General features: G+C 43.0%; 1 long non-coding RNA gene across 1 annotated transcript in view; it reads right to left on the bottom strand.

Annotated features, from left to right (window-relative positions):
* Positions 1-25,851, bottom strand: part of LOC143783045 (uncharacterized) — a 176,850-nt gene that overhangs the window by 123,584 nt on the left and 27,415 nt on the right. Inside the window, exon 2 of the long non-coding RNA XR_013217087.1 lies at positions 8,626-8,733. This is a non-coding gene — a long non-coding RNA (uncharacterized LOC143783045). The remainder of the gene's footprint in view (positions 1-8,625; positions 8,734-25,851) is intronic.

Genomic DNA, 25,851 nt, shown 5'->3' with positions numbered 1-25,851 from the left:
CAATGGTCAACATAGTAGTAGCCTTCAACAGCTAAGGGCTACCAATGTAAATCTCCGACAGAAAGAACAGAGTCAGAACAAAATGTTTATCCTTCGTGACACATGTCAAAAGGAAGAGAACATCACATAATTATATTTGGGAACTGAACATATCAGGATAACGCGGTGTGAAATTTCATTATCTCTCCAGGTGATCAGATTTGACCCAACACTATGTGGGTCACAGCGTAATGCCAATGTCAGTACCCTATTGGCCTTTCATGGAAATGTTCAGCCAGATCAGTTTTTAGAATCCTGACCTCTTGATTCGGTGAAAGAACTGAGAAGAAAAAAAAAACAATCGTGGTGCTCTGTACTTTCAAGGAATCAGACCGTTGCCATTATTTGCCGTTAGGTTCACATTTGCCAATAGAAGAGGGCAAAATAAACAGCTCCGTAAACAAGGTCAGTCATCACTGAATCATGAGGCCAAAGTGAGATATCAGCAAAACAGCAGCAATAAAGTGATAGCGGCGGCTCGTGAAGTTATGTTTTGTGCAATACATAATTATTATACAATGCACAGAGATTGCAAAATGATATTTCACAAATCTACTAGAGCCCCGGGACTTGGGTTATGGTAGAATACCTAGCAGGCCCAGGACTTGGATTAATTCCTTTGCTAGCCTACGGACCTAGGATAGAGGTATCAAACTAGACCCGGGACTTGGGTTAGGGTAGAGAACCCTAGCTGGCACAAGGACCTGGGTTAGATAGAGGTATCTGGATGGCCCCAAGACTTGGGTTAGGGTAGAAGTATCCAGCTAGCCACAAAACTTGGGTTAGGGTAGAGGTCCCTGGCTAGCCCCAAGACTTGGGTTAGGGTAGAAAAGTTTTATTCTCATGTGGGACTAGCTATCCCATTCTGTCTTGATTTCCAACAATGTTTTTAAGAGGATTTGAATAAAGTTTAAAGTTTTGTATTATCAAGAAGATGTGCTGGATCATTATGAATTAACTTTGCATGCGGCCTTGAACGCTATTCCATGCACCTTCGTGGATAACTGCACCTGCTGTGGACAATTCAAGGGTGAGCTGATGAACTTTTTTCTTATCTTTTGGGGTTATGGTAGAAGTATGCAGCTAGCCACAAAACTTGGGTTAGGGTAGAGGCCCCCGGCTAGCCCTGAAACTTGGGTTAGGGTAGAGGTACATCAACTGACTCCAGGAATTGGGTTAAGATAGAGGTACAAAGGTGGCCACAGAACTTGTGTTATGATAGATGCACCTTGTTGGCCCCAGGACTTGGGTTGGGATAGAGATACCAAGCTGGCTCCAGAACATAGGCTAGAGTAGAGGTACCAAGCTTGCCCATGGACTTGGGTTAGGTTAGAGGTATCAAGCTAGCTAGAAGACTATTGATAGGGACCTCTGCTTGCAGGCCCCAGGATTTTGGATAGGTTAGAGGTACCTACCTGGTCCTGGGAACTGAGTAAGAATGAAAACACCTAGCTAGACGCATTACTTGGGTTAGGGTAGAGGTACCTAGCTGGCCACGGGAATTGAGTAAGAATGTAGTCACCTAGCTAGACCATTACTTGGGTTAGGGTAGAGGTACCTAGCTGGTCCCTGGACTTGGATAAGTGTATATAGCTCCATGTATTGAACTTCTGTATCTGGTCCAATGATTGATTCGCCAGATGAAGTTTATCAGGAAGGAAATAATACAAAATCTCAATAGATTGTAAATATAAGAAAAAACGTTCACGTTTCAGAACCAGCAGGTGAATTGTCCATATGCTCAGGTATCATTACCATTTATAATTAGGCTCCGTCAGCCGCATCTCCCTTGTTAATTCGTCCTGTCTCTGTGTATAAATGTAATTTAATTAATACAAGGAACACTTCAGGCACCAGGGATGATCCCCCAGGCGAGAACGTTTCCCAGTCGCCGCATACAGAATCAGATCAGTCACAGGGAAATCACATGGAGACAGTGTGACACTGCGGAGACAGCACCTCGAGGGACGCAGTCTCTGGTTACAAATTCTTCACGTTCATTTCATATTTATTCACTGGACTCATACCAAGGAAAACATTCAGATTATTCAAGTGGAGACCCGGTTGTGTGTTCTGGCTGAGCAGACGCAGGGTAATTGGTCATTACACTGAGGATTTGCAATAAATGGTAATTGGCGGTATTACATGGACTCTTAATTGTAGGGCACACAGTAGTTAACTCATGTACACAGACTGCACCTTGTTGTTCTTAGGTCCATGATTCTGTATTGATTAAGTTCTCAGAATATGTTTCTAGCAGTCAGAACGTCATTTTCTGATACATGGCACCAAATGTCTGATACATTTCTGGCTGCTGGAAGTCACCACTAGATGGAGCTTATTAGCTTACTGTAAAATTGAGGTTACAATTACCCAGCTAACCCCAGGAAGTGTGAGGAGAAATACCCAGGTGATCCCAGGTCAGGTTAGGGTAGATGTACCCAACTGACCCCAGGAAGTGGATTACGGTATGAATGTCTATCTGGCTTTAGGACTTGGGTTAGGGTATGATTACCTGGCTGGTTCCAGAATTTGGGTTAAGGTAGAGGTATCTAGAAGGTCTTAGGACTTGGGATATGGTATGAATACCTACTTAGGCTAAGGGTTTGGGTAACAGTAAAGGTAGCTAGCAAGGGTAAGCATGTTGGGTAGTGTAGAGGCACCCAAATATTTCCCGGACTTTGATTATGGTACGAGTACTTGGCTGACCCAAGAACTATAGATTGATGTAGAAGTACCTTACTGGTCCTCGGTCGAGGGTTATGGTATGAGTATCTGGCTGGTCCAGGACTTGATTTAGGATAAATATACCTAGCTGGACCCAGGACTTGGGTTAGGGGAGAAGTAGCAAGAAAGCCCCAGGACTTGGTTTAGGTGGAGAAGTAGCAAGATGGCCCCAGGATTTGGGTTTAGAGTAGAAGTACCTAGGTAGCCCCAGAACTTAGTTTAGGGGAGAAGTAGCAAGATGGCCCCAGGACTTGGTTTAGGGGAGAAGTAGCAAGATGGCCCCAGGATTTAGGTTTAGGGTAGAAGTACCTAGCAGGCCCCAGGATTTGGTTTAGGGGAGAAGTAGCAAGATGACCCAGGACTGGGTTTAGGAGAGAAATAGCAAGACGGCCACAGGAAGTGGGTTAACACATGAGTACCAGGCTGGTTTCAGGTCTAAAGTTGGGATATGGGTTGGGGCAGCTAGATCTAGAACTTCAGTAAGTGTACAGCTACTACCACCTGAGTGGCTCTTTTCTGGTACAACAGCTCAACTCCCATTCACTTCAATAAGAACTGAGGTGCAGCGTGTAGTGTTCCGGCTCTGTACACTGTGCCTATCCCTCCGCAGTGGACCTAGTAAGAGTGGATTAGTGCGTGTGCCAGTGTCGGACCCCCCCCCCCCAATATATTGATGACTTATCAATTTTGGGACAAATGAAGCCAGACATGTCACTCGAAGCAAGGATCACCAAGCTATGACTTGGCTACTTTGAACACATCATGCGAAGAGAGCAATCACTGAAGAAGGACATCATGGTCAGAAGAATAGAACAAGGCAAAGAGGAAGACCAGCAACCCAATAGTTTGATAGAATCAAGATAATGGCGGAGAAGACCCTGGTGGACCTATCTAGGCTTGAACAAGATCGATCTTCCTACAGTGTTCATCCATCAAGTCGCCATGGCTCGAGTTTGAGCTGAAGGCCATTTTTATTACTATCATTATTAGTAATAATAATATTATTATTGTTATTATTAATATCAAGGATAGGCCATCAGTATATTAGCCCTAGAGAACACCTTTCACTAAGTCTATGCTAGAATTTTGGATGTTTGTTTTAAGAAAAAAGGAGTTCTGCCACCTATAAAAAGATATACTGTATAATAGAGGTGCTAGAAGATTAGACAGACACTGCTGTTTTCATCCAGAAACAGCGCCTCCCTTGTACACAGGCCGTGTGTGCTATTACAGCCAAGGTCTATTTGCATAAATGGAGTTGAGCTGCAATACCAGACACGGCCTGTGGATAAACGTGGCGCCATTTCTGGAAGAATATAGCCATGTTTTTCTAATCTCATACACCCATGTACTTGACAGTCGACTGGATATCACAACCAGAAAACCTTCAATAATGTGATGCTGCAATTCCTTTTCTCTGCCAAATAATAGACGAAAATGAAATTAACCTTCCTTAATTAACAAATATAAAGATAAGGTACAACGATTGTGATATCAAAATCTCTTCTGGCCAACAAATTCCCGTCCCTTAGAAAAAAAAGCAAAGTCTCAGATATAGCAGCGACAGATCAGTGAACTGGAACAGAAATAAGGCCGTACCCCAGAGCGATGAATCCAGACTGAATATTCATTATACAACCCCGGGAGCTGCGCTTCCATAAACTTCATTACCTTGAACTTGGAAGAAAAAAATCAAAATAACCAATACGAAAAATCAACTTGTGGGACATTTCTACTAATGAGCGGCCATTAACTATTGATCCGGACCATTCCAGGCTGCTAATAAAAGATTTACACACTCTCGCAGTGATGAGATTCACTCATGAAGGAGCAATTAGAGAAAGTAAAGGAGGCCACGCCTGATACAAGAAAACTGTAACTTATTAAGAGGTAAAGTAACACTAGAGAAACGGCACAAAAAGTAATAACAGCAACTCTACACTGGTCAATATTGTTTCATACTGAAAATAGAAGAAATCTTGGTGATGCTGCTCTCCCACGTCTCTAGTGTGTGGTTTTAACGCAACTTACTGCAGCAGGAGCCTCCCCCCTCCATCCTGTTTGTAGTAGTACAAGCCATACCCCTTCATAAAGAGGGCAGGATTTTAAAATGCCACCAGCTGAAGACAACTTACTGCAGCAGGAGCCTCTCCTTTCCATCCTCCTGTTTGTAGATGGACAAGCCGCACCCCATGGTGAAGAAAGAAGAACATTATAAGGCCACCAGCTGAAGACAGCTTACTGCAGCTGGAGCCTCTCCCCTCCATCCTCCTGTTTGTAGTAGGACAAGCCACACCCTTTCGTAAAGAGGGCAGGATTTTAAAAGGCAACAAGCTGAAGACATTTTACTGCAGCAGGAGCCTCTCCCCTCCATCCTCCTGTTTGTAGTAGAACAAGCCAGTAGTAGAGGGCAGGATTTTAGAAGGCCACCAGCTGAAGACAACTTACTGCAGCAGGAGCCTCTACCCTCCATCCTCCTATTTGTAGTAGGACAGGCCACACCCCTTGGTGAAAAGGGCAGGATTTTAGAAAGTCACCAGCTGAAGACAACTTACTGCATCCTTTTTGCAGTAGGATAAGACACACTCCTTGGAGAAGAGAGGAGAATATTAAAAGGCCACCAGCTAAAGACAACTTACTGCAACAGGATCCTCTCCCCTGTGTCCCGTTTGTAGTAGGACAAGGCACACCCCTTGGTAAAGAGGGCAGGATTTTAGAAGGCCACCAGCTGAAGACAACTCACTGCAGCAGAAGTCTCTCCCCTCCATCCTCCTCTTTGTAGTAGGACAAGCCACACCCCTTGGTGAAGAGGGCAGGATTTTAGAAGGTCACCAGCTGAAGACAATTTACTGCAGCAGAAGCCTCTCCCCTTTGTCCTGTTTGTAGTAGGACAAGGCACACCCCTTGGTGAAGAGGACAGAACTTTAGAAGGCCACCAGCTGAAGACAACTTACTGCAGCAGAAGCCTCTCCCCTCCACTCTCTTCTTTGTAGTAGGACAAGCCACCCCCCTTGGTGAAGAGGGCAGGATTTTAGAAGGTCACCAGCTGAAGGCAATTTACTCCAGCAGGAGCCTCTCCCCTTTGTCCTGTTTGTAGTAGGACAAGGCACACCCATTCGTAAAGAGGGCAGGATTGTAGAAGGCCACCAGCTGAAGACAACTTACTGCAGCAGGAGCCTCTCCCCTCCATCCTCCTCTTTGTAGTAGGACAAGACACACCCCTTGGTGAAGATGGCAGGATTTTAGAAGGTCACCAGCTGAAGACAACTTACTGCAGCAGGTGCCTCTCCCCTCCGTCCTGTTTGTAGTAGGACAAGCCGCACCCCTTGGTGAAGAGGACAGAACTTTAGAAGGCCACCAGCTGAAGACAACAGCTTCTTTTCACCCCTCTGTGTTTTCTCTCTAGGTGTCAACACCAAAACTTGCATATAAAACTTATTGAAATACTTCTAGAGTGATGAAAAGACCCTCAAGCAGCCACCATGATTACACAGTGGTCTGGGGTGTAGCTGTAGGGGTGTAGTAGTAGCGGTTGCTCCGGCACATGGTACTAGATAAGAAGGTACAAGTTATATAGATGTGGGCCCTCTTGATTAATTTATCTTGTGGTCCATGAACTTCAATTTACAAGATAAACCCTGACTGAAGAATAAACTTCAGCCGCGAGTCCTTCCATCACCTCACCCAGCCAATTATTCCGGACACGGCGATGACCTGACTTATAAATCCTTTCCTGCCGCAGCCATGAGTCAGATGACAGTAAGGACGGCAGCACTGGAACAACATTAGTGAAATCTAATTAGAGGAAGGTTTCCCATCGCTGAGGATCTATCGAGAAAGGAATTTGTTATATTCCTGGCGCCATTAATCATGACATCAGTACAATGCAATCAGCGTTCACTCAATGGTAAGAGACGTGAAGGAACAATAAGGAAGAGTCACCGTAAAATGCTGCTCAGCCGTACCGTAAGCCCAGATTCATGTGACGGTGCAATCTCACAAGTGGAATATCCTGAGGCTCCTGGGTCCCAGTGCAAGGTCTGTACCAGAACCACAGTGCCATGTGTAATAGGTTGTCCTGTTGAGCACCGAGTCTGGGCACGACAGTTACGTCTGCACCCCAAGAAAAGCCCATGGAGAGATGTCCTAAAAATAGGGTGTGGATTTAGGGGAAATATTTTGGAGACATAATCCATAATATCCTCGTGGAAGCACATCCCTAAATTTTGACAAGTATAGTGACACAAGTATCTCTCTACTTAGAAGCTAAAGGATAAGTGATAGTGGGGGTCTGACCGCTGGAACCTGCACCGATCCCGAGAACTGGACTCTGAAATGGCTTGTGAGAATGAAGAAGTGGCCAGGCAAAGCACACCACCACTTGGCTATCTCCAGAAGTCCCATGGACAATGGATTCAGCAGTGGTTTGTATGCCCAGCCACCGCTCTAGTTAGACGAGGCAATTCCAAGCCTAATTCTCGGGATTGGTTGGGGTCCCAACGGTCAGAAACAGTTTTGATCAACAAGATCTTAAGATTTGAATAACCTTTTCATACTGTCACAAAAGCTACTCAAGAAACCCCATCATTCGTAGTTTCTGCAGTGTAGTCAACCATATTAGCAGATTTTGTCTGTTGCCCAATCATCGATATGGTCCTCTGCATTCCTCTCGCAAATCTCCCTGGCAAAAACATGAAAGGGGCTTTTCAATGGTCAGTCTGAAAGCGCATATGTAATGATTAATCCGAGCCAGGACCATACTATTGGGCGCGGCCTCGCTCCGTACAAGTTTAAGGAGCCAGGGTGCGCCCACTGGCCGGGAGTATGTATAGCTCATACATACCCTCTAACTCAGAAACTGGCTCACAGCGCATGCACTGGGGGGTATTCATAAGTCTGCAGTCACACAGAGTTACTGATTTGGACCGGACCACCCCTGTAAGGAAGGACACGAGGAAGGAAAATTATATGCATGGCATGTGATCGAACAAGTCACCAAAGTAAAACAGTTGGAAGAGGAGATAATCCAGCTCTTTGTTCCTTTAGAATTCATCAATTATTGAAGCAATACTTTAAAATCTAGTATCATGTCATACAGCATAAGTGTCACCAGTTTCCCCAGGGATCTGTAAACAGACGCGTTTCAAGCTTAGTGGCTCTTATTGTCTTGAGGAAAAGACCCCCAAAGACCACTGTTTAGTGTATAGTGTTACTATTCTCCCACAGGCAGTCTAAGAAAGCCATAATTTAATATAAAATCCTATGCTCTCTTATGAGGTGACTCTGCTGATTCTGTCCTAGTCTATACTGCAAAGCTGACAAGTGATCTTATAAAAATACATAGCATAAGTAATGAAGAGATTTTAAAAATTCTAATAATGGACAACTCTTTTAGTATGCATTACCAGTATAAGCACAATTCTTCCAGGGCAAACCAGTGGTTCGAGTTTTGATATGGGAAAATTGTGTGGATCAGCACCTCCATCTACATGAATGTCCACAATGTCAAATGACTTGGCAATCTGAGTATACAAAATGTCTTTATGATAATGCTGAAGCAACTAGGCACAGAAAGTAAGTGTTGTCATGGGGAAGAAAGGAAGTGTTGTCATGTTGTCATGGGGAAGAAAGGAAGTGTTGTCATGGGGAAACATGAATAGAGGTCACCCAAACTGGATTCCAACTCCATAAGCCAAGCCCTATTTTTCAAGGCAATTAAAGTCAATTACAGGTGGTTCCAGGTGAAGAACGACTCATGTTTAGTCATCAAAAAACCTATCCAATAAAAGGGGGATAACCAAAGTAGACAATTCCTTTAAGACATAAACAGTTAAAGCCAAAGATATAAAGCCAACTCACCTGTATATTAAAGCAACCATCCGAGGACTTACACAGAACCTCCATAAGTCGATCACGTCTGGTTTCTGATCTTCTACGTCCCACACATTAAAGGCTTGTAGATTTTATCTAAAATTTATCTAAAAAAAAACAAAAAAAAAAACATAAGATGAACAAGCCATAAAGCAAATATTTGGTTATATACTCAATTCACTCATTAACATTTAAAGGGATCCTACACTGAAAGTACCTGCCCTAGAAGTCAAGATGATAACGACCCATTGGAAAAGGAAAAAAAAAAAAAACTTTCAATTTAACAACCTGTATAACAGATAGAGTGTGGCAGGGTAGGTATGCTTTGTGGCAGCTGCAGTAAATGAACGTTAATAATCAGAAAAGTCTTCATAGGCCAATAAAGGCAAAAACATGGCGTACAGCCCATCGCTCAGACACAAGAGGATCAGCATATGAGGAATTATCAGCATGTTTATTATATACAGTTAGGCCAATATACAGGTCCTTCTCAAAAAATTAGCATATAGTGTTAAATTTCATTATTTACCATAATGTAATGATTACAATTAAACTTTCATATATTATAGATTCATTATCCACCAACTGAAATTTGTCAGGTCTTTTATTGTTTTCATACTGATGATTTTGGCATACAACTCCTGATAACCCAAAAAACCTGTCTCAATAAATTAGCATATTTCACCCGTCCAATCAAATAAAAGTGTTTTTTAATACCAAACAAAAAAACCATCAAATAATAATGTTCAGTTATGCACTCAATACTTGGTCGGGAATCCTTTGGCAGAAATGACTGCTTCAATGCGGCGTGGCATGGAGGCAATCAGCCTGTGACACTGCTGAGATGTTATGGAGGCCCAGGATGCTTCACAATATCCCACAGATTCTCTATGGGGTTCAGGTCAGGAGAGTTGGCAGGCCAATTGAGCACAGTAATACCATGGTCAGTAAACCATTTACCAGTGGTTTTGGCACTGTGAGCAGGTGCCAGGTCGTGCTGAAAAATGAAATCTTCATCTCCATAAAGCATTTCAGCCAATGGAAGCATGAAGTGCTCCAAAATCTCCTGATAGCTAGCTGCATTGACCCTGCCCTTGATGAAACACAGTGGACCAACACCAGCAGCTGACATGGCACCCCACACCATCACTGACTGTGGGTACTTGACACTGGACTTCAGGCATTTTGGCATTTCCTTCTCCCCAGTCTTCCTCCAGACTCTGGCACCTTGATTTCCGAATGACATGCAAAATTTGCTTTCATCAGAAAAAAGTAGCCCAGGTCAGGTGCTTCTGCCGCTGTTTATGGTTCAAAAGTGGCTTTACCTGGGGAATGCGGCACCTGTAGCCCATTTCCTGCACACGCCTGTGCACGGTGGCTCTGGATGTTTCCACACCAGACTCAGTCCACTGCTTCCTCAGGTTCCCCAAGGTCTGGAATCGGTCCTTCTCCACAATCTTCCTCAGGGTCCGGTCACCTCTTCTCGTTGTACAGCGTTTTCTGCCACATTGTTTCCTTCCAACAGACTTACCATTGAGGTGCCTTGATACAGCACTCTGGGAACAGCCTATTTGTTGAGAAATTTCTTTCTGGGTCTTACCCTCTTGCTTGAGGGTGTCAATGATGGCCTTCTTGACATCTGTCAGGTCGCTAGTCTTACCCATGATGGGGGTTTTGAGTAATGAACCAGGCAGGGAGTTTTTAAAAGCCTCAGGTATCTTTTGCATGTGTTTAGAGTTAATTAGTTGATTCAGAAGATTAGGGTAATAGGTCATTTAGAGAACCTTTTCTTGATATGCTAATTTATTGAGACAGGTTTTTAGGGTTATCAGGAGTTGTATGCCAAAATCATCAGTATTAAAACAATAAAAGACCTGACAAATTTCAGTTGGTGGATAATGAATCTATAATATATGAAAGTTTAATTGTAATCATTACATTATGGTAAATAATGAAATTTAACACTATATGCTAATTTTTTGAGAAGGACCTGTAGCTATAAGTTAATATTAAATCCATTGCTCTTTAATGAGATGGCACTGCTGACTCTGTCCCAGTCTATACTGCAAAGCTAAGTGAGCTGCAGGAAACAAGAAACATTATTATTATTATACATTTTTATAGCGCCATTTATTCCATGGCGCTTTACACGTGAAAGGGGCAAATATAGACAAGTACAATAGACATGAGCAAAACAAGGCACACACAAGCACAGAAGGAGAGAGGACCCTGCCCGCGAGGGCTCACAGTCTGCAGGGGATGGGGGAGGATACACTAGGAGAGGGTAGAGCTGGTTGTGCGGCGGTTCAGTAGGTCGAGGATCACTGCAGGCTGTACGCTTGTCAGAAGATGTGAGTCTTCAGGTTCTTTTTGAAGGTTTCTATGGTAGGCGAGAGTCTGATGTGTTGGGGTAGAGAGTTCCAGAGTATGGGGGAAGCACGGGAGAAGTCTTGGATGTGGTTGTGGGAAGAATAGATAAGAGGGGAGTAGAGAAGGAGATCATGAGAGGATTGGAGGTTGCGTGTAGGTAAGTACCGGGAGACCATGTCACAGATGTATGGAGGAGATAGGTTGTGGATGGCTTTGAATGTCATTGTGAGGGTTTTGAACTGTAGCCTCTTGGCAATAGGAAGCCAGTGAAGTGCTTGGCATAGGGGAGAGGCCGGGGAATAGCGGGGAGACTGGTAGATTAGTCGGGCAGCAGAGTGTAGGATGGATTGGAGTGGTGCCAGAGGGGAGGCTAGAGAGTAGGAGGTTGCATGTTATGACCCCAATGGCAGAGGGTCTCAGGAATAATAGCTAAGTCTGCAAACACAGAAAACCAGCTCATAGGGCAGTGGTAACTGGGCTGACCATATATCTAATCCTAGCACCACAAATACCAGCAGCCGGGGAACGTGCCTACGTTAATTCTAGACGTCTCGCGCCAGCCGGAGAACTAACTAACCCTAGAAGGGAAAAGAAAGACCTTTCTTGCCTCCAGAGAATAGACCCCAAAAGTTGGATACAAGCCCCCAACAAATAATAACGGTGAGGTAAGAGGAAAAGACAAACATAAGAATGAGCTAGGTATTTAGCAAATAGAGGCCCACTAGCTAATAGCAGAATATAGAAAGATAACTTATATGGTCAGCAAAAACCCTATCAAAAATATCCACACTGGAAATTCAAGAACCCCCGAACCGTCTAACGGCCCGGGGGGAGAACACCAGCCCCCTAGAGCTTCCAGCAAGGTCAGGAATCACATTTAGTACAAGCTGGACAAAAATAAGAGCAAGCAAATAACCCAAAAAACAAAGAAGCAGGACTTAGCTTAATTTTGCACGAACCAGGACCAGCAGATAGGAGCAAACAGAATGTGTCTGATTACAACGATGCCAGGCACTGGACTAAGGATCCAGGAGGTTTATATAGCAACACCCCTGAACTAACGACCCAGCTGGGTGCAAACTGAGGGAAGAAAATCCCAGAGTCATATCACTAGTAACCACAAGAGGGAGCCAAAAAGTCTAATTCACAACAGTACCCCCCCTTAAGGAGGGGTCACCGAACCCTCACCAAGACCACCAGGGCGATCAGGATGAGCAGCGTGAAAGGCACGAACTAAATCGGCCGCATGCACATCAGAGGCAACCACCCAGGAATTATCCTCCTGACCATAGCCCTTCCACTTGACCAAATACTGAAGCCTCCGTCTGGAGAGACGAGAATCCAAGATCTTCTCAACCACGTACTCCAACTCGCCCTCAACCAACACCGGAGCAGGAGGCTCAGCAGAAGGAACCACAGGCACAACGTAGCGTGGCAATAAAGACCTATGGAACACGTTGTGAATGGCAAACGAAACCGGAAGATCCAAGCGAAAGGACACTGGATTAAGGATTTCCAATATCTTGTAAGGACCGATGAAGCGAGGCTTAAATTTAGGAGAGGAGACCTTCATAGGAACAAATCGAGAAGACAGCCACACCAAATCCGCGACACGAAGTCGGGGACCCACACCGCGGCGGCGGTTGGCAAAACGCTGAGCCTTCTCCTGTGACAATTTTAAGTTGTCCACCACATGATTCCAGATCTGCTGCAACCTATCCACCACAGAATCTACCCCAGGACAGTCAGAAGGCTCCACATGTCCCGAGGAAAAACGAGGATGGAAACCAGAGTTGCAGAAAAATGGCGAAACCAAAGTAGCGGAACTAGCCCGATTATTAAGGGCAAACTCAGCCAACGGCAAGAAGGTCACCCAATCATCCTGATCTGCCGAAACAAAACACCTCAAATAAGCCTCCAGAGTCTGATTAGTTCGCTCCGTTTGTCCATTAGTCTGAGGATGAAAGGCAGACGAGAACGACAAATCAATGCCCATCCTAGCACAAAAGGATCGCCAGAACCTGGAAACAAACTGGGATCCTCTGTCAGACACAATATTCTCAGGAATGCCGTGTAAACGAACCACATTCTGAAGGAACACAGGAACCAGATCGGAAGAGGAAGGCAGCTTAGGCAAAGGCACCAAATGGACCATTTTCGAGAAGCGATCACATACCACCCAGATGACAGACATACCCTGAGACACCGGGAGATCAGAAATGAAATCCATGGAAATGTGTGTCCAAGGCCTCTTCGGGACAGGCAAGGGCAAGAGCAACCCGCTGGCACGAGAACAGCAAGGCTTAGCTCGAGCACAAGTCCCACAGGACTGCACAAATGACCGCACATCCTGTGACAAGGAAGGCCACCAAAAGGACCTAGCCACCAGATCTCTGGTGCCAAAAATTCCCGGATGACCTGCCAACACCGAGGAATGAACCTCGGAAATGACTCTGCTGGTCCACTTATCAGGAACAAACAGTCTGTCAGGTGGACAAGAGTCAGGTCTACCAGCCTGAAATCTCTGCAACACGCGTCGCAAATCAGGAGAAATGGCTGACAAAATAACTCCCTCTTTAAGAATACCAACAGGTTCTGCGACTCCAGGAGAGTCAGGCACAAAGCTCCTTGAAAGAGCATCAGCCTTCACATTCTTTGAACCAGGTAAATACGAGACCACAAAGTCAAAACGGGAGAAAAACAATGACCAGCGGGCCTGTCTAGGATTCAGGCGTTTAGCAGACTCGAGATACATCAAATTTTTGTGATCAGTCAAGACCACCACACGATGCTTAGCACCCTCGAGCCAATGACGCCACTCCTCAAATGCCCACTTCATGGCCAGTAACTCCCGATTGCCAACATCATAATTCCGCTCAGCAGGCGAAAACTTCCTAGACAAGAAAGCACATGGTCTCATTACCGAGCAACCAGGGCCTCTCTGTGACAAAACGGCCCCTGCCCCAATCTCAGAAGCATCCACTTCGACCTGAAAGGGAAGTGAGACATCAGGCTGGCACAAAACAGGCGCCGAAGTAAACCGGCGCTTCAACTCTTGGAATGCCTCCACGGCTGCAGGAGCCCAGTTAGCAACATCAGAACCTTTCTTGGTCATATCCGTCAAAGGTTTAACAACGCTAGAAAAATTAGCGATAAAACGACGGTAGAAGTTAGCAAAACCCAAGAACTTCTGAAGACTCTTAACTGACGTGGGTTGAGTCCACTCATGAATAGCTCGGACCTTGACTGGGTCCATCTCCACAGCAGAAGGGGAAAAAATAAACCCCAAAAAGGGAACCTTCTGTACTCCAAAGAGACACTTTGAGCCTTTAACAAACAAAGCATTCTCACGCAAAACCTGAAACACCATCCTGACCTGCTCCACATGTGAGTCCCAATCTTCAGAGAAAACCAGAATATCATCCAGATAAACAATCATAAATTTATCCAGATACTTCCGGAAAATATCATGCATAAAGGACTGAAACACTGAGGGAGCATTAGAGAGCCCAAAAGGCATCACCAAGTACTCAAAATGACCTTCGGGCGTATTAAATGCAGTCTTCCATTCATCTCCTTGCTTAATGCGCACAAGGTTGTACGCACCACGAAGATCTATCTTGGTGAACCACTTGGCACCTTTAATCCGGGCAAACAAGTCCGACAACAGAGGCAAAGGATATTGAAATTTAACAGTGATTTTATTCAGAAGCCGATAGTCAATACAAGGTCTCAAAGATCCATCCTTCTTGGCCACAAAAAAGAATCCCGCACCAAGAGGGGAAGAGGAAGGACGGATATGCCCCTTCTCCAGAGACTCCTTGATATACGAACGCATTGCGGCATGCTCAGGTACAGACAGATTAAATAATCTTCCCTTGGGAAATTTACTACCTGGAATCAAATCTATGGCGCAGTCACAGTCCCTATGAGGAGGCAGAGCACTGGATCTGGACTCGCTGAATACATCCTGATAATCAGACAAATACTCAGGAACTTCCGAAGGAGTAGAGGAAGCAATAGACACCGGCGGGGAATCAGCATGAATTCCCTGACAGCCCCAACTTGACACAGACATTGCCTTCCAATCCAAGACTGGATTGTGGGTCTGTAACCATGGCAGACCCAAAACAACCAAATCATGCATTTTATGCAGAACAAGAAAACGAATCACCTCCCGATGTTCAGGAGTCATGCACATGGTCACCTGCGTCCAAAACTGCGGTTTATTTTCCGCCAATGGCGTAGCATCAATACCTCTAAGAGGAATAGGATTTACCAACGGTTCAAGAACAAAACCACAGCGCTTGGCAAATGACAGATCCATAAGACTCAGGGCAGCACCTGAATCCACAAACGCCATAACAGGGTAAGAAGACAAAGAGCAAATCAAAGTCACAGACAAAATAAATTTAGGTTGCAAATTACCAATGGCGACAGGACTAACAACCCTTGTTAGGCGTTTAGAGCATGCTGATATAACATGTGTAGAATCACCACAGTAAAAACACAACCCATTCTGACGTCTATGATTTTTCCGCTCATTTCTAGTCTGAATTCTATCACATTGCATTAAATCAGGTGTTTGTTCAGACAACACCTCCAGAGGATTAGCGGTTTTGCGCTCCCGCAAACGCCGGTCAATTTGAATAGCCAGCGCCATAGAATCATTCAGATTTGTAGGAATGGGGAAACCCACCATCACATTCTTAATGGCCTCAGAAAGGCCATTTCTGAAATTTGCGGCCAGAGCACACTCATTCCACTGAGTAAGCACGGACCATTTCCGAAATTTTTGGCAATACACTTCAGCTTCATCCTGGCCCTGAGAAATAGCCAGCAAGGCTTTTTCTGCCTGAATTTCAAGATTGGATTCCTCGTAAAGCAATCCGAGCGCCAGAAAAAACGCATCAATATTTGCCAATGCCGGATCTCCTGGCGCTAGGGAGAAAGCCCAATCCTGAGGGTCGCCCCGTAAAAAAGAAATAACAATTTTAACTTGCTGAGCTGAATCTCCAGATGAACGGGGTCTCAGAGAAAGAAACAATTTACAATTATTCATGAAATTCCTAAACCTAAATCGGTCTCCAGAAAATAATTCCGGAATAGGTATTTTAGGTTCAGACATAGGACTACTGGTAACAAAATCTTGTATGCCCTGCACACGAGCTGCCAGCTGGTTTACACTTGTAATCAAGGTCTGGACATTCATGTCTGCAGCAAGCACAAGCCACTCAGAGGTAAAGGGGAGGAAGAGAGGAAAAAAAAAAAAAAAAACTCAGAATTTCCTTTCTTATTATCCCACTTCTGCAATGCATTAAACATTCAATGTTGGCCTGGCATACTGTTATGACCCCAATGGCAGAGGGTCTCAGGAATAATAGCTAAGTCTGCAAACACAGAAAACCAGCTCATAGGGCAGTGGTAACTGGGCTGACCATATATCTAATCCTAGCACCACAAATACCAGCAGCCGGGGAACGTGCCTACGTTGATTCTAGACGTCTCGCGCCAGCCGGAGAACTAACTAACCCTAGAAGGGAAAAGAAAGACCTTTCTTGCCTCCAGAGAATAGACCCCAAAAGTTGGATACAAGCCCCCAACAAATAATAACGGTGAGGTAAGAGGAAAAGACAAACATAAGAATGAGCTAGGTATTTAGCAAAGAGAGGCCCACTAGCTAATAGCAGAATATAGAAAGATAACTTATATGGTCAGCAAAAACCCTATCAAAAATATCCACACTGGAAATTCAAGAACCCCCGAACCGTCTAACGGCCCGGGGGGAGAACACCAGCCCCCTAGAGCTTCCAGCAAGGTCAGGAATCACATTTAGTACAAGCTGGACAAAAATAAGAGCAAGCAAATAACCCAAAAAACAAAGAAGCAGGACGTAGCTTAATTTTGCACGAACCAGGACCAGCAGATAGGAGCAAACAGAATGTGTCTGATTACAACGATGCCAGGCACTGGACTAAGGATCCAGGAGGTTTATATAGCAACACCCCTGAACTAACGACCCAGCTGGGTGCAAACTGAGGGAAGAAAATCCCAGAGTCATATCACTAGTAACCACAAGAGGGAGCCAAAAAGTCTAATTCACAACAGTTGCAGTAGTCTAGGCGGGAGATGATAAGGGCATCCACTAGCGTTTTTGTGGTTTCATGGTCAAATAATGCACAGATCCGGTAAATATATGTTTTAAATGATTCTTTTAATTTTTCTTAAGGGTTAAAATATCCCCAAAATAAAAATGCTGGAATGAGATTTAGAATATGGTATAATGAAGATGACCAGATTATCATTTATGAGGGCTGACCAGTAAACTAAGAACACGCCGCGCCAATATTTGTAACATGAGACGAGCTTTGCGATGAGAGATTGTTATTTAGAGGAAATACACGCGATGCTCCCTGTAACCTTTCCTAAAACGTGAAGAGCTTCCAATTCGCCCAAACAGTACTCCACGGATGCCAGTGCCAACTGCTGCCAAGAACAAGGACGGGCCAGAACAAAAGGGTTTACCATCAGACCTCGCGCTCTATATTGTCCTCATATCTCCCTCTGGAATTGTTCAATTCTCTTTTTCCAGCCAGGGTCTATTTTAAGCCTCCATTTGTTAACAAACATGATTAAATACCTCTCCGGAATGGCTGCTGCGTGCTCGCCATAAAATAGGATCCTGCTGCCGGATTTTCAGGACGCTGCCGCTTCTATCAATACGATTGGGCTACATTTTAAAAGGAACGGTCGTAAAATCTCAGAAATGTCACCTTCCTTCTGTACAGAGCAAGCACATTCCGCAGAATTAAGAAAAAAAAGTTTAAAGGATTTTTCCACCGCTCTCATTTACATAGAATAGACCAGTCAATAAATCAATATCTGATCAGTGAGGATCAGAATCTTGGCATCCCTGACGATCAGCTGTCAACACCTTCCTTTTGTTTTTTGCCAGGTAGAGCGCCTCACGTTAAGTTGTGGTTGTGTTTGGTACTGCAGTTCATTTTCAAGTGGAAGAGACTGAGCTGCAGTACCGAGCACTGCCACGATCAAATGTGTGGCGCTGTACCTGGTTCAAAAGAAAAAGCACTGCAGCAACTTCATTGTTGATTGTCACGAGAAATATCCTGACTAATCAGAATATATAGTCATGGAAAATTCCTTTAAATGGCTAGGGAATCTCAAAGAACAATTCCTTATTTCCAGGGAACCAGCTAGTTATAATTGCTCTTGATTGCCCTCTAATGTCACCAAGCTATCACTTGATTTGGGCTGAGCCGCAATACCAGACCAAGCCAATAGATAAGAGAGGAGCGGTTTCTGTAAAATCCCAGATTGGACATGTATAATGTAGCCAACAATGGGGTGGGGGCAGTCATCACTAGAGGCACCATCTATTGTATAATTTTTTCCAGGAGGAACGCTAAAGGGGAATTCCATTGAATGTATTCGGAAAACAACTAGGCACATGATCCAAATTTCATCCAGAGTTCGACTCATTGCCTTGAGGACCTAAGACGCTTCCACCACCCAACTTCCCAGTCTTGTCCGATTCGATCAATCTATTTATCTGTGACCCATGAACTTCCACAGAGGATGGAAAATCTTGTAGGAACATCTGAAAGAATCCCAAAACTGTTAAAACTTTTTTAAAAGTTTTCTCTGGGTACAAGAACTTCTGTTTAAGCTTGTGGCAGCTTTCTAGGACCACCCAAATCTTCATAATTGGGGTCTCCTGATGGCCATGGATAAACCTATACACCCCAGAAACGTTGGAGAAACAAGTCCTTGGTCATCTCCTGTAAGGTCTGAAGATCCTTGTACAGGAAGAAATGAACGTTCATAAGATCGTTCTTCCCAAACAGCTTTGACGATCCATGTGAGCGTGCGCAAGTCGACTTGTGTATTGTCAATCGGCACTCATCTCATCATTCGGCCAAAATTGACTCATCTAAATGGGCCTTTATGGAGTCACGGATTCGACCATCTCCACGACTTCTACAGACTTTAGTGGAGAGCGCCACAAACGCCCAAATCAGTCCGACTCAGGTGCAGTGTCGGACTGGTTTAACAAAGGCCCAACGATAACATTGATTCTTGAGGCCCACTGTTCAGCTACATGCAAAATTAGTAATATAATCAAACTCACAGAAAGAACATGGGTCCCATATAATAAAAAATACAATGCAAGTGATTTAATGTATTTACCCATAAAGTAACCGGATGATCGGTGTATACTCCCAAGACACATAAGAAACAATGAAAAAAATGGAGTTCCATACACGAAAAATAGATTAAAAAGATATAAATTTTATTACAAATGATCCTACACAATTTATCACAAATGTAACACAACCATAGAACAAAAAGGAGACCCTAGTAAGAGACAAGTAGGTCCCAAGCTTAAAGATTAATAATATAAACCATCACCATGGTACTAATATGAAACACTGTAAACTTTGCTGACACCCAATGTAAATGCTATTCATAAAACATCAATGTTAACCTTAATATTGGCTATCCCTCTCATAGTGTGTCACAGTGACCAATGCCCCCAGAAAGGAAAAAAGAAAAAGGAGTTACAGTGCATCTCGTAGTAGCCTAATAGCTTACCCATGATGAGCATAACAGAATGCCATGGGACCGGATCCACCCCGACGCGCGTTTCGCGTAGGCTTTATCAAAGCCTCTTCTTCACGGGGCGGTCCAATATGGCCTTTTACTTTGCCAACCTCGAGGTTTACATCATGAATCGCAGCAATGTGCAGTCGGCTGCTATAAACTGAATTGACCTCAGCGCTTGCTCGTCTGAGTTTCAGCTGGGGACTGGCGTGCCAAACATTCTGCACAGAGCTGCCAGTTTTCATACACTTGGAAGATGTTCAACATCTGACAGGGAAGTAGCTGCGGAGCTTTCCTGGAAAAACGAGCAATCCAAAAAGGACTCGGTGACCAATTTCTCAACACCTCGCTCCAAGATGGGAGGAGCCGCTTACCCCCAAATTAAAGGCTAAAAAAAAGTTTTAAATGTCCCTCTCTCTTGGGCCAAATAATTTTTTTTTTTATTCTGCAGAATTTTGGTTAAGTTCAAGGAAAAAAAAAATTCTGTTTCCATTTCAGGAACTACCCAAGCAGAACGATTACATAATATCGAATTAACTGCTCCACTTCTGCAGCCCGGAATGAAATATAGGAGTTGTCTCCAGGAGTGACGCCAGGGGGTCTATAGACAAATGTCTCAAGACAACTTTCCATGTGTGAAATATTGCAAGACTGCAACCAACAGCATAGATACTACAATGATCTGTATTGTGAGGAAATAAAAGTGCCATACAGTGCCAAGAATAGCAGCATTCAAGAAAAATATTAGCGCTATAGAATTTCCAGATAATTTCAGCATAAAATGCTAATATAATACAGTTCCTAAATAAAACTATTATAATAAGTAGTACAAGCATACAGCGACCAAATAGTACCACCATACAGGAACAAATTAAATTCCTATTATAATAGTGCCACCATGCAGTGCCCAAATAAAACCTTCTTATAATAAATAGTGCTACCATATAGTATCCAAATAAAATAATTTTATAATAAATTAGCTCCACCATACAGCGCCCAAATAAAACCATATTCTAAAAAAATAGTACCAACATACAATGCCCAAATAAAACTTTATAATAGTACCACCATACAGTATTAACCATTTTTATAATAAATAGTACCACCATACAACTCTCAAATAAAACCATATTATAATACATAGTACCACCATACAGTGCCCATATAAAGCCAGATTATAATAGTACCACTATACAGTGCCCAAATAAAGCCATAGTATAATAAATAGTACCAAAATACAGTGCTAAAATAAAACCATATTATAATACATAGAAGCAAGCACTATACAGTGCCCATAAAAACCATATTATGATAAATAGTACCACCATACAGTATTTAAATAAAACCATATTATAATAAATAGTACCACCATACAGTGCCCAAATAAAACCATATTATAATAGTACCACCATACAGTGCCCAAATAAAACCATATTATAATAAATAGTACCACCATACAGTGCCCAATTAAAACCATATTATAATAAATAGTACTATGACACCATACTAAAATACCACCATACGGTGCCATGACACCATACTAAAATACCACCATACGGTGCCATGACACCATACTAAAATACCACCATACAGTGCCATGACACCATACAGTGCTAAATAACATATCATACTGAAATAATACCACAATAAAATGCCCAAAGGGAACCATACTAAAGTGATATCACCATGCAGTGGCCAAGTAACTTAATATTAGCCTGAAATAATGCCACCATATAGTACCCAAGTAATATCATAGTATACTACAGTAAAATAATACCACCATACAGTGCCCAAATCACATTATTATAAAATGCCACCATACAGTGCCCAAATAACAGAATACTATATGAAAATCCCACCATACAATGCCCAAATGTAAACTATATTATACTAAATAATACCACTATAATATGCTCAAAATGATACAATAAGATACAAAAATAATGGCAACATATATTCTTAGTAAGATTTGGGGGGTCTATAGATAATAGCTCAGAAAGACCTTAAAAATCTGAAATTACATACAGGTTTTGGGTGGTATTCTCTTCTATGGGTCTAAGCTGCAATACCCGACACAACCCATGGACTGGGGTGGCGCTGTTTCTGGCAGAAAGCAGCCATGTTATTCTGATGCAGAGCAATTTTTGGAGCAACTGTCAATTACAAGGATATTGAGCAAAGGGAAGAGAAAAAAATAACAATGACCTTTTACCCATAGAATGGAAACGGTGTCAGCTGCTGACAAAGCAAGGTGATAAATTGTGCGAGTGTCGCAAGAGCAAGAGGAGCTCTCGGGTTCAGCTTTGAAGAATGAATGATTGATCATTCAGTGATTACTTTTTTTTTTTAACTGTCAAATTGGAGTCACAGACATCCTTTGTTACCAGTCGAGCTTGGTCAAGAGACTTTTTTTCTATATTATCTTATCAGATGGATTACCTCATTGGACGTGATCGGACATCAGAAGGTATGTATCTTGTGCGTTTATTATTTTGCCAAGCGAGGGTCTGGAAATGGATTGAGAGAACAATAAATTATTACAACAACCGCTGTGTTTATTTCATTAAACTACTTTTAAATCATGTGTGTGTGTTTTTTAACCCTTTCCAACAATTGGATTAATAATGGATAGGTGTCATAATTGACGCCTCTCCATTATTAATCTGGCTTAATGTCACCTTACAATAGCAAGGTGGCATTAACCCTTCATTACCCCATATCCCACCGCTACAGGGAGTGGGAAGAGAGTGGCCAAGTGCCAGAATAGGCGCATCTTCCAGATGTGCCTTTTCTGGGGTGGCTGGGGGCAGATGTTTGTAGCCAGGGGGGGCCAATACCCATGGACCCTCTCCTGGCTATTAATATCTGCCCTCAGTCACTGGCTTTACCACTCTGGCGGAGAAAATTGCGCGGGAGCCCACGCCAATTTTTTCCGCCATTTAACCCTTTATTTTAGCAGCTACAGCGCCCACATTTTGCACATACACACTACTAACATTAGTAGTGTGGAATATGCAAAAAAAAGGGGATATGAGATGGTTTACTGTATGTAAACCATGTCTCATATCCTGTCGGGTTTGTGCAGGAGAAATGAAAAGCCGGCAATTGAATTACCGGCTGTTCACAGATATCGTGCTGAATGAAATCTAAATACAGAATATATATATATGTGTCTCAATGACATATATATATATATATATATATATATATATATATATATATATATATATATATATACTGTATATATGTTTTCCCGAACATTTGAGCACATAAATCCATTAGATGTCGGTTTTGCAAGCCTGCGAGAAAATCTCGCAGTACGGATGCCATACGGATTACATATGGAGGATGCCATGCGCAAAATACGCTGACACACCCTGCCTACGGATCACTATTTTGGGAACATTTCTCCGTATTACGGCCGTATTACGGACGTATAATACGTGGCGTATTGTCTTACGCCAAGTGTGACCCCAGCCTAAGAACTGCAGAGACATCTGAGGTCACAGCAGGCCAATGGTCTTCATGTGCAGCAGATTACATATACCTGATGAAAAAAATCAAGACTGTATTTTCTTACAGAACTCTAATCTTTCACAACCATTTTAGCATAAGGAATGAAAGGGTGAATCAAGCTGCTATTAAACAGAAGGTAAAGGGAGAGAATACTTTTACAGGGAAGGCCCACTGAGCCCAGAGCTTGCAACATGCAACAGGAATACGTATGCAAAAAATACGTATGCAGAAAATACTAAAGAACTGAGAGCACAGACACACCTCCAATGCACTTCCAGACTAATCTGATGATGATTTACAAGCATCAGTACATGGACTAACTACAACACATGTATTATTTTTATGGTTGCCCTACAACCTACACAGCCATACCATTAGTTTCCATGACAAAATAGACCTGACTTAAACGGGTCAGGAAACAGTCAGACGTCCGTATAACTCAGATGAGGATCGCACCACAAAGCTCGGACTGGCCATCAGCCTCCCGAATCGAGCGTCACAGCTGCAAAGAAATACATGTGAACTAGTGAGAACTGATGGCCAGTCCAAGCATTGCATTGCGATCCTCATCCGAGTTATATGGCCGTCTGATTGTTCCCTTAGTGAGAATTTCTCTCATTCTGCTCGTCTCATTCTTCCTTAAAATACAGGCGCACCATTGCCAAGAAATAATAATTCCGATATGTTTTCTCTGATATTCTTATATGTGAAGCTGCAGGCTCTGGGCTCAGTAGGCCTTCCCTGTAAAGCCATTTTCTCTTCTTTTAGGGTTTCCTTTAAACTTCCAGAGTGTTTATAAATCCTAATGTAATGATATAGTGTAACTTTAGCATTCTGCTAATATATACCATTCCATATTTCTAGATGTATGATGCCATCATACCCATAAATTACAATTTTAAGTCCATATATACCAAATATTCACGCAGTCTTCTCCAATTAAATACTAGGTGAAGCCTTATTGGAAAGTACATGCAAACTGACAGCAGACACCCCAGCGAGCAGAATAGGTGGTGACATACCCGTCAAAACGCACAGAACCTGTTCCGTACACAAGTTTTTCCAGTGACCTCATATCTAAAGAATGAAGATGATGCCATCGGCTGTTATAGGTTTAGAAGACAAAGCAAGATATACATCTGTAAAAATGTGATATGGAATGAAGGTTACATCTAAGCAATATGAAAAAGTCAGGAAGTATAGCTGGGAACAGGTGGAACTATCTCGTATGAAGTTTACAGAGATAACCAAGGAACTTTGACCGAGTGGTCAGACTTATCTACTAAGTGCTAGACAAAGATTTACATTATTCCGGACTCTGAAGTGGTTATATCATCCACAGTGACTGGACCAAATATATTAGTGGCACCACTGAGCATACGCATGTGCCTTACCAACCAACCAACACGAAACCATCTATATCATTAAGGAACCTTCTTGTGAAGCATCCAGTCAACAGCCAGTCTTAAATTTACAAAGAGGACCTGATTCTTGCCATAAAGTGAATGACGTTGCTCTTCTGAAGCCACCGTTTTGTTTTTTTTGTTCCTACGCCTCTCCATTCCTAAGATATTCTTTCCTGTATATAAATGTAGTCTTCTTGGCTAATGGGGAGTGGTCCACAAGAAGACTCCCATAAAGAATCGTTGAGGACCATGCTTCCTTAGCTAGATTTATATACAGAGAAGAGGGAGCCATATCTCGGGAACGGAGAGGTGCCGACTCAAAAGCAACGCTGAATTTAGGAAAACAGCGGCATTTACAACACCTAAAAGTATTATATTTTTATTGAAAATGACATGTCCTCTTTAAGCAGGAAGAGTACACATCCCATATTACACCATGCCTTAGTAAAAACAGTCACGAGTGATGCTGATGACCAAGAACCAAGTGAAAGCATGGTCCCAATTCAGGTTAGTCTTTTTTCTTCTATATCGAATGGGCAGTATGGACCGACAAAGGGTTCAACGTCTGTATAGGCCCTAGAGAGTAAGGTGCCCTTCTCTCCAATTAGTCACGATGAGGGACTACCAAGCATTGTCTCTTTGGTTGGGTGTGATGGCATGATCAAGCACCAAGAGGAAGCCCAATGTGGGTTATTGCCATAGACTCCGCACACCTCTGTGCAGTCTCTAGTTTAAATGAAGTGCATTTGGATTTTTTTTTATATTAAAATTGTTATTTCATATCATCCTGTCTCCATATGGTCTGATCATATTAGAAATGGGCAGAGAATATTTTTGAAGTCTGGAACATGAAGTTTATAGGCTTGGGTGGCTGGTATAACAATGATCCATCAAACAGGTTTTAGAATTTGAAGGTTCGTAAAATATTGCAGAATACTTTCCTCAAGAGAAGATAAAAGACAGCCCTGAAGCCTGAGGCCAGGTAGTGATTGGTATTAATTGTATCTGAGGATGGCCGGGTTATCTGCAGGTCCCAACACATAGCACGTAAACTATAATAAGCTAGGAAACATCCAGAGTAGAGGACAATTTATGATAGGACAGTATTGGACATTGAGCCTTGGTCTTGGTCCAATATCACTCACGATTGGGTCAACATAGAAAATTTCTACAGCCTTTGAAGACAAGTTGGTTGCCTTACTTGCATTGGTGTCACTTGCACTCTGTTTTAATCCAGTCCAGTCAACAATTCCTCAATGTACGTTTTGTAAGCATTGGAGTTGAACTACTTTAAGGCCAG

The sequence above is a fragment of the Ranitomeya variabilis genome, chromosome 6 (genome assembly GCF_051348905.1).
Source record: "Ranitomeya variabilis isolate aRanVar5 chromosome 6, aRanVar5.hap1, whole genome shotgun sequence".
Taxonomy (NCBI): Eukaryota; Metazoa; Chordata; class Amphibia; order Anura; family Dendrobatidae; genus Ranitomeya; species Ranitomeya variabilis.
This window is presented reverse-complemented; position numbering and strand designations above follow the sequence as displayed.